This window comes from Atractosteus spatula, chromosome 9 (genome assembly GCF_055471065.1).
Source record: "Atractosteus spatula isolate fAtrSpa1 chromosome 9, fAtrSpa1.hap1, whole genome shotgun sequence".
Taxonomy (NCBI): Eukaryota; Metazoa; Chordata; class Actinopteri; order Semionotiformes; family Lepisosteidae; genus Atractosteus; species Atractosteus spatula.
In genome coordinates, this window is record NC_142714.1 from 45,639,592 (window position 1) to 45,650,858 (window position 11,267).

Genomic DNA, 11,267 nt, shown 5'->3' on the forward strand with positions numbered 1-11,267 from the left:
ACAGCCTAATGATTTTCGTTATACTATAGTTGAAACTACAGAATATTATTAAAAAAAACTTATTTGGATTTGCAAAGCAATTACTAGAAATTTAAAAGCAAAACTTCCCATGAGACATATTGTAGAATGAATAGTATACCAGTTAAGATAATTGAAGCTACCAGATGAGTAAGGAGAAACAGCTGTCTCATTTCTGTTACCTTTCTTGCATGCCCTTCAGGGAGAATACTTTGTGACAATCAATACACTACTCATTCTTGTTTCCAAAATTAATTCTAAACAGTAGGAGACTGCAAAAAGAGAACAATAGTTTATAGTGTTTTTTATGATACTTTTTATTACAATTACTTCAAATCACTTCAAATGACTTGTAAAAATTCTATTGTTTCTCTATGGAAATATTAATAGATGGGGAAATATGTTATTGTACAGTATCTGTACCATGTTGTACCATTTGAGTTACTTTGGATAAGAACCCTTTGTTGCTCTGATGAAAGCAGCTAACAGAATGTTATTACACAATTTTTTGGTTAGAATACCATTTTTATTTCTAATAAAATAAATAGAAGATTTTTAACTTAGGTTGCCATGGCGATGCAATGGTTAGCTTTGATACCTCGCATCCTGAGTTCAATTCTGGATCTGGGGTGCCCGCTGTGTGGCGTTTGTATGTTCTCCCCATTTTTGTGTGGGTTTCCTCCAGGCGCTCTAGTTTCCTCCCACAGTCCAAAAACATACTGTCATGACCCTACCCCTAGAGGGCGCTCCACCTTTCTGTCCTATTCCTATTTTCTCTGTGCCTTTTCTTGTGCTTCCGGTATGTCTGTTGGTGGTGTGCTATTTATTTCTAGCCTGTCCTATCTTCCTCACTCGGCATTGGGATTGGATGTCGTGAGGCTTGCATCACCAGGTCGCCCCACGTCCATGGCCTGACGGCTTTTGTCTCATCCCCGACTCCGCCAGATACCTTGAGCCTGTAGCGAACCCCCACTTTTGCTCCATTCTTGCTGGGTCTTCCTGTTCGGCCTGTCTCTCCACGGCTAGCCTCCAGCTTCCATGACAGAATGCCGAGCCTGCACTATACCCTGCGAGCGGTTCTGGCCTTCCTGACTTCTGGTTTTCTGCCCTCCCTAGCCTTTGGTTCCCTGTCTCCCTGGTCTTTTTTCTGGTTTCCTGGCTTCTCTGGCTTCTCTGGCTTCCTGGTCTTTTTATGTGTTGTTTGTTCCCCTGTTCCGTCAGGGTTAATTTTATGTTTGTAATTTTTTAGTTTGTTTCCTCGGATTCCCGGGTTTTTTCTGTTGTATGTCATTTTTTACGTGTTTACGTGTTCCTCTACTTAAAGGTTTATCCCCGAGGAGGGCTCACCTCACCAGGTCGCCAGACGTCCATGGACTGAGGGCTTTGGTTTCGTCCCTGACTCCTTGAGCCCCTTGAGCGAATCCCCCATTTGCTCCATTCCTGCTGCTTCCCATAGGGTCTTCTCATTCTGCCGGTCTCTCCACGGCTAGCCTCCATGTTCCGTCACACATACAGGTAGGTTAGTTGGCTTTTGGGAAAATTAGACCTGTGTCTGTGTGTGCCCTGTGATTGGCTCCCATTTCTTCCATAGTGTATCTCGCCCTGTGCCTGATGTTTACCAGGATAAGCCCAGTTTCTCCACAACCCTGTATTGGATAAAATGGTTAGAAAATGGATGGATGGATTTTTAACAGATTCTTACCTGATACTGTATGTTTAATTGTAAATAGTATTTTTGTATTCATATTTTAACATCATAAATAACTTAAAAATTAAAAAAAACATAAATTGCCTTTTTTAAAAGAGTCTACATACTCCTATACAATAGAATAAGTATCACAATTCCTGTTCAGTTTTAAATGATTCAGAAATGTAAGCACACAGTATATTAGTACCTGCCAATTCAAAGGCTGATGACACATGCTGTTCCTGAAAACTTTATTAAAACCAAGATTGGGAGGCACTTCTTTCCACAAAGGGATGTTGGGGTTTGCAACAGGCTAACCAAACATGTTTTCAAAGCCAATACGCTGGCTTCTTTCAAAAGACCTAATAAGATCCCTGGATCAGTTAGCTGCTAATGGATTGCTGAAAGGACAACTCAATAATGTTTCTCATGTTCTTAGGTGACTTTTAGCACAGACGCAACTAGTCTAATTAGAGAGCTATTTAGAAAAATAAACGTGTAATACAAAAAACAGGTAACCCGAAAGACAACTGATCCATACGCAGAACTAGATGGGTGCTATTATAGAGGGTTTTGCTTTCTGTCTTTCATGTTTGAATGGCTATATGAGTTATATATTGTACTGTGATGTGGTTTGGTCTTTTCAAAAAGGCAAATGGCTATAACCTCCAAACTGACAAGTGCACAGTTTTTAAATAAATGTAGTTTAAAATGATTCAGGAGAAAGCACATTTTTGGAAGCCATTTGGATCCTATTAAATTATTTGTATATCCCAAGAAGTTAAGGAAGTTATGTAATATAATAATGCACTTTAATGTTTCAAAATTAGGAATGTCAATTTTAATTGGCTGTGAATGTTTTACAATACTAGAAAGCATATGTGTCTAAAGAGCCTTCTAATTTTCCTTAACATTTCTGATTTGAAAGTTGCCCTCATTAGGTTTTATCAGCATATCATAGGTTTACTTTGATCAGTGAAAAAAAATACTGTATGTCTATAAAGAGCATCTTTCATTATTATGGTGTTAATAACATTGTGCAGACACAGCACTAATTGTGAAATATCTAAATATTAATTAGTTGTGACCATTTTACAACACTAGACAGCACAAATACCTTAAGATACTTCTAATTATTCTTTGGGTATTTTAAGTCAAATAAGCAGCCATACAGTTTATAGAGAGCCTGAATGATAAGGATTTCTAATTGGTTTCCTTTTAAGTTGCTGCAGCTTGAAAAACCTCCTTCTGTTTCCACCTTCTGTCACATACAGAAGTAAGAGGTTGTTATTTAACACATAAAACAATTTGCTTTACAAGAGAATTTGTGAGTAACAACCTTAACTGTACATATTCCCTTTAACTGAAAGGATGTGTTATATGTTTAATTCTGTGTGCACATACAACAAGTTCTAAGGAACATTCAAGCTTTAAAGCCTGCAGAGTTCTGAAGAAAAATGGGTGAGGCCAGACTATGACACTAGTTTCCTATTGTTTTACAGAGTACTACCAGATTTTCTGAGCTAGTGATTCTGCTTCTCCCATTACCTGGGAACACTAGGTTTTGTATATTTTGTATAAATGTAACCTTCACTGACATTAAGTAATCAACCTCCATGCTAATGGAAAAAAGAAAATCTTGGCCTCTTGTGATTGAGCTAAAGAAATGGACAAAAATGTTTGTCATGTTGTTGGTCCTCTGGTTTGATATCTGTTTTTTCACTTCCATCCCAGCATCTTTTTCCCATATGGTACAAAGCTGTTTATTGACCCTGCCAGAACCCTTTTCAGTCTCCTGATATGTCTATTGGGATACACAAGGACCGCATGGGCCCGGAAACTAATGGTTTGGAATGAGTAATAAGATGGACCCTTTTCAAGTTCAAAATAAATGTTGGTGCATTTTTTGTTTTTGTAAACCTGCTGAGGATATTCTATGGCATTAAAAAATGTACTTTTTCATACAACAGACTCAGTTAGTACAGAGCAGTACGTGTTGGAAGTAATGTTAGAAACTGCGGTAAAATACAGCATCTCAAGTAATTTGTGATATTTTTACAATTAATAATTTTTCATAGTTCAATTTCCATATTACTAGATTAAAAAAGTCTGTGCACAGAATACAGTATCTAGTTATATGGAAATTGTAAAGCTCCAGACCCAATAAAAATGTAATGTATGTTCATTTACCTTGGAACTGCATTTCTTTTGTCATTTAACATTTAACCCAAGATAAAATGGTACATTCTAAGAACTTTATTTTTGACATTTTTCATGAAATCCCTCGTTGATTTTTCTTTGAAAAATGTATTTTTATGGTTCTCAAAAGAACTCTTCAGACACCAAACAATTAGCTTGGAAAAGAAAAAAAGATTCCCCGCCTTTTCTGTTTCTATTTCTTTTAGTCATCCTAAAATTAGTTGTGACAGATATAATTCCTAACCCTGGATATCATTTATAGTTATAAACTATAGAGATTTGTGTGTTTTCTGGAGCTGTGGTGGCTTGGACAAAAGCCAGACTCAAACCAAACCCAAAACTCCCACTCGGATATTCACAAATCACAAGTCGTCTTGAGTAGGATCATACAAGAGTGCAACACATGATTAATCATGTCGCCAATTAGGGAGGATGAGGGGATGGAGGCTGTCAAAACACATTGCAAGGTGCTGATTGCATGTCAGCTGTTGTGTCAATTCAGCTGCATCTTTGCCGTCGGAGAAATTAACCATGTGTTGCATGAACCGACCTCTAAGCAGTTTGATTAAGCAGTTTAAGCAATTTTAAGCAACTTCTATATACAATACGTGTATATTGGAAGTAAAGCCAACCTCTTTCAATTGTTTTGCCATCAATACCTTCAATGCAATTGATGTTTCATTTCAGCTCCATTACATATCAACAATTAATGATACAATATGCATTTTTCATGTAACTAATGGTTTGGGTGCTTTGATTATTTCTCTGATATAACAAAGGTTATACTGTATGTTCCTATGGTTTTATATATGATAGTAAAATAGAAAAAAGGCCTATGTCTGTTTCACTTACAAGTATATGGGCTTACAATAAAATGCCGTCTTTTTTATGAAAAGTAGAAATTTGTCAATTCTGGTCATAGCTTTTGTTCCTGAATCCTAGCCTTTTCAGTACATTGACTAAGAAAATGAGATTTCAGCCATTCCACCAGTTACCACATAGATTCCAAATGCATGATATAATAGACTTTTTTATTTGTTGCACATTTACTCAATTGAATTTCTGATTGGTACTTGGGCCAAATGTTACATTTGTTCTCCGAAAAATCTTAAAGTCTATAGGTGGTATCAAATTTATCTGCAGACTAAATCATGTATTACAGCTGTGGTTTCTGCCATTTACAAGTATCCTTTTCAGATTAAGATGTGAATGAAACAACTTTATTAAGTTAAACTGTGGCAAAATTGTGTGTATGCTTATTTGCAGCAAAGAACAACTTATTGGTGATTTCAGTATTGTTCTGGTGGTGAAATTTAATTATTGATTGAAGTTGGACACTGTGGTGTTAATTTTCATCTTATGTTGTGATTTAAAGCTCAATTTAGAAATTATGTAAAATTCTAGAATGTCTACAGCCCTTTTCAAAATTTTCAAACTCCCCCCTTTAAAAATCCCATTGTTGCCTTATGGAATGGAAATAAAATACATTAAAATGTTATTTTTTAATTTATCAGCACATCCTACCCCACAATTCTAAAAATAATATAAATATATTTTATGTTCTAAAATATAAATATTCTTAAAAAATAAAAACTGAAATATCTAAGTAGGGTAAGTGTCCACTTATTGTTATAGCAATCCAAAATTAGCTAAATTGTAACCAATCGCCTTCAAAACCACACACCATCATGATTTCAGGATACATTTGTGAGTTCCTGTAGATTCCCTTTGCTTTTTAATACACTACTCAGGAATAATCAAATCATGACCACCAAGGAGCTTTCAAAATAAAATAAAATAAAAGCTTTCAGAGATGCTACCAAGAGGCCAATAGCAACTTTGAAAGAACTACAGGCTTTTATGGTCAAGACTGGTCAATGTGTGTATGTGACAACAACATCCTAAGCCCTCCACAGATCTGGCTTTAATGACAGGATGGCAAAAAGGAAATAAAAACAGCAATAAAGCATTCAAATGATACTGTAAACATGTGGCAAAAGGTTTTGTGGTCTTACTAAAATGGAAATATCTGGCCTAAATCCAAAGCATTACATGTGATGCAAATCCAACACAGCACATCACCCATTTAACACCATCCCTGCTGTGAAGCTTAGTGGTGGCAGTATCCTGTTATGGGGATGTTTGGTATCAGCACAGACTGGGGACTTATCAGGACAGAAGGGAAAGTGAATTAGTAATGTATACAAATATATTTGAGGAACATTCTGCAAGAAGGTTAAAACTGGGGTGGGAGTATGACAACAAGACACATACCCAAAGCTGCACTGGCTAAGGAGCAAAAAGGTAAATTTCTTTGAGGTTCCCATTAGGAGCTCAAATTTAATTCTAATACAAAAATACGTGGCATATCTTAAAGATTGCATGATTTAAACATTTCCACTGTGGAGTCTTCTTCAGGTGCGGTATGTGGTATGGTAGACTCCACATTGTGGAGAAAAGAGATATTGTGTCTCTTTTCTTTTCAGCATGGAATAAACCTTTACTTGTTCTTTTGTAGACTATGCATGCTGACACAGACACTTACTTGACTTATAGACTGTTGTCCATCAACTGTCCCTAAGGAATTTCACAAAGCTTTATCAATTTTGAAAAAAAATAATGGTCAAATCCATTCCAAATCTCGGTGTATGAGGTAGATATAGACCTATTCCAACAGACTCACAGCTGCAATTACTGTGCTACCACCAGGTATTAACTCAGGTGAGTGCAGATTAATTATGATATTTCAGTTTTATATTTTGAACTTTTCCATCCTACAGGATGATCCCTCCATTGGGGCCCTCTTTTCTGATCGCCCTATCATCTCATATCGCCGACCACCTAATCTGCGTAACCTCATTGTTCACAGCTCCCTTGACCGCCCTCAACAACCATCCACACCAGGCACTTTCCCTTGCAACAGAGCTCGCTGTATCACCTGCAAGTACACAGCCACCACCACACTCATTCAAGGCCCCTCAGGACAATTCCGGATCACCCAGACAGCATCTTGTACATCCAGCAACCTTATTTACTGTATCTCTTGCAGTAAATGCCCAGCCATCTACATTGGAGAAACAGGAAGGAGACTCGGAGTCCGCTTCAGAGAACACGTCAGGGCTGTGAAGATTAAAGATCTTTCCAAGCCCATTGTTTCTCATTTCACCTCTGACAGCCACGACCACTCTAATCTCTCCGTCTGTGTTCTCAAAGACGGTTTTCCGAACTCATACATCAGAAAGACCACCGAAACTAAAATTATTCTGCAGCTAGGATCACACATTCTCCCTTCCCTTAACGACAGGCTACTGTTCTTTTAAATTTTCTCCATTCATTGGAAGTTTCATTTCACACCTCTCTGCACCCATTCTGACTTCACACCTCTTGATTGGCCTCTCTTTCTGTCCCCTGCTCCTGCCTCTCACTCCTCCTCCCTCCCAACCTTTGTTCTCCCGCTACTTTACCTTTGCCTACTGCCCTGTCTCTCTCACACCTGAAGAAGGCTCCACGGCCGAAACGTTGTGTTCTCTTTCTTCTTTTTTTCAGCATGGAATAAACCTATTACTTGTTCCTTTGCAGATATACAGTATGGCAGCAAAGTATTCTGACTATTTAGGGGTAAACCTGATCAAACCATTTTTGAATATTACAACCACTTCCCAGGACTTTGTCATAAGGATTCAGAACTAGGAATGGGATGAAATTTTACAAACTGGGCTTTCTCTGTGTGTAAGTGTATTACATTATATTTGGAAGATTATGGCGTCACTATGCATTAAACTCATTCAGCTAAAATAAATTACAGGCTAGTGAATGAGAAAGGGATAAATAAAAAAATAATTTTAAAATGAATTAAAAAATATAATACTTGAGTGAATCTCATGTAAATACGATGATGAAATCTTGCAGAGCGACAATATGAATTCAAGTTTTTTTCTGTCTTAAGTTGAATAGGAACAGATAAGATAAATTAGTAGAAGACTAATGGAAGAGACTATGTAAATACAGCAATGGATTGACAAAGTGGTGATAATGAGGAGGTGTGCATTCTGATGTTTTAAAAAATCCTGCATTTACTTTTTTGTTCACCATAATTATTTATTCATTTTGTCCAGGTTTGCAGTGCTTTTATTTCGGCATGTCCGCACTTCATTCTTTGTAAACAGTCAAGCAATGAACAAAAACAGATAGCTTGTTGAGGACATACTGTAATGAAAAACATCACCAGTTCAAGGAAAATGAAAGACATTAGTAATTTTAAAGCTGTGTATTGTTCAACAGAGCTAATACATTCCATTAATGTCACGTAGCACTGCTCACTGGAAAGTGAAGTAATCTAAACCCTCTTATTGTGAAACAAGCTCAAGTGAAGAAGGGCTGTATTGAAAAAATGTTCCTGCTTTGTAAATGTGAATTCAAACCAACAGCTTAATTTATGCAGCAGTGTTCCTGTATTTCAGTAGCTATATACACCTAGAATAGTTAGAAGTTAGAAAATTATACGTGTCTAAAAGAATTTGACACTTTAGTATAGGACTGGCATTTTTAAATTGCCTTAAGTTTATTTGCCCATTTAGTTATTACAAACATCTACTGTATGTAGCTGGAAATATATTACTATTTTAATTAGTGACCATGTGACAAAACTACTGAATATAATACAAAACTCTTTTTCAGGTAAACTATTTCAATCTCCATGCAATGGCTAGCTACTAAAGTATATTTAAAACCTCTGAGTGCCACACAATTAAAACCATTGCTTTAAAAACATTTACAATGTAATTTACATACATTGACTCCTGGGATTTAGCCCAAAGGCAGTGCTGATTTTTGTAAAACAAAACAGCTGTTGGTACAATGCCGCAATAATATCAGTAGTGTGGAAAAGAAAATGCTGATATTTCATTTCAAGTGGATAACCCAGTTTATTCATCTTTAAATTGTGACAGTGAAATTCTGGGAAATGTGTATGAATTCTTGCCAAAAAGAGTCAGCAAAGATGTCAAGACAGTGGACAATAGAAAAGTTTTTCAAAATTTGTACAAGACATTACAAGATGATTAATCTAAGGAAAATGTGTTATAAGTGTAGCCTTTTCAGAATTATATGCCTTATTTATTCCAACGATAAATACGAATACAACGATATTCAGTTTTATTATTCAGTTATAGCTGAATTGAATTAAAAACTACAACAGAGACACTTAACCCAAAATACTGTTATGATTAATTTTAATATGAAGAGATTTTTTTTATTTTAGAAATAGTGATATTTTTATACTAGATTTCATAATTTGATGTAAAACCCCAAAATCCCAGAATATGAACACTAACAAGGACAGTATACAGTACAGTACAATATCATGGAGTGCTGTTTATGCATTCTAGTAATAATTAGACGTGTACATAATTTATAAGATATCTTCAGTTAAACTCTTAAAGAATAATGTAATCCTATGTTTAGTAATCTGTTTATAGGATAAGACTATAGCTTTCATTAGGGCAATAGGTTCCGATTAGACTCAGCAAAAGAAAGAAACCAATTAAGAATGAAATAAATTTCAACTTGCAGTTTGTGGGACTATTTGGAAAGGGCAAAACAGATGGGAGTGTCACTTTCCCAGCAGTACATGTGACCTTCATAGATAATTTCCCACAAACAACTGCAATGGCAAGTAAATCCATATCCATAAAAATTTTAATGTTATGCAAAAGTAACAAAATGTTTCCCGGTGCTCAACAAAAATAGTAATTAAAGAGCACCAGTGAAAAACTGTTATGTTAATGCATTTTTTGTAAATAACCTAAGTATGTACAGTATTTTAGGTTTATATACAATATTCACACATAAAATGTTAGTGACACATGGAAGGATATACACTTCAAGTAAGATAATGAACATGTTTGGCAGTTTAGGCAGCCTTTTTAAAGGGACTATCCAGCTTTGTTGTTTACCTGTTATTTTCTACACAGCACATGATGGTTATAATTACAGAGATAATGGTTGTGAATCTACTGTTAGTCTGTATACATGTATATTTTAGACATAGAACATTAAATAAGTAGACTTTTAGGAAAGTATTAATAAAAGATAAAGATAACATAAATAAATAATGCAAAGGCATATGATATACTTAGATAATTTAATTAACAAAATAATCAACATTAAATATTCTCATGGGAATATATACTGCATGTGAATCAGTAACTGCTAGCACTTTCTTCAGCAATGACCTTAAATAGATATTTTCTGTAACTATCAGTCTCTTGCAGTTTTTTAGGTTTTGGGGATTCAGTCCCAGTCTTCAGGTGCTTCAGGTCAGTGACATTTGAGGTTTTCCTTACATGCTGTCTTTAGTTACTGGTTTAAGAGCAAACTTCTTCAGCTATTCTTTTATACTTTTATACAAATGCAGACATTAAAATGTTATAACATATAACAATGTTATAAAATCAGTAATTTTATTTGTCATTTATATATTATATAATGTATCTTTGTGGTGTAATGGAAAACAAAAAACTTGTAGTTTTAAATTTAGCTCATTCAAGCAGAGTGGTTTGGCAGTAGAATTCTTGACTGCCACTCCAGCAGCCTAGGTTTAATTTCCAGCCTCTGCACAAGATGTACTTTTAATACTAAATCTAATAATAAAGTATAACAAAATATGTATAATTTAATGGCATTTTATTAATTTTGGATATATCACAGTATGTTAAATATTAAATTAATATTAAAAATAAAAGCAGTAATAACATGATCCTATATAATGTAGCGCTAACTGTAGCAGACATGCAAACAAACAAGTAAAGGTTTACTCCATGCTGAAAAGAGAAGAAAAAAAACATAATGTTTTGGCTGTGGAGCCTTCTTCAGGTATGCTCCTACTTGAACTACTGTAGCAGACATGACACCCTGGAGCTTTTTCACAAAATTGGATTACTCAGTGAATCTGATATATAAAACAATGGTTTATTGTATAGCAATAGTGTTAAAGAATTTGATGTTTTGAAATGTTTGATGATGATTAGAAATGTTTATGAAGACAGTAGATACTGTTGTGTACCTTATTTTTTATTTTATTACTTTATTACTTTTTTATTACTTAAATACTTTGGTTATTTTTACTTTTATCTACCAAAATGTCCTTTTAGTTAACATGATTCCATATTAAAATTCCATATTAAGGTGATTTAAAAAGTAGTACTAGAGATTAAATAAAGCTATTGTTTCACTAACATCTAGTACATGGCAAGTGCCACCTATCAATCTTCTCTGGGTAAAGAATATTCTTTGGGCAATAGGATTTGGCATAATGGATCATAGCGGGTTAAAGAGCACCTAGCTAACCACAGCAATGAGTTCT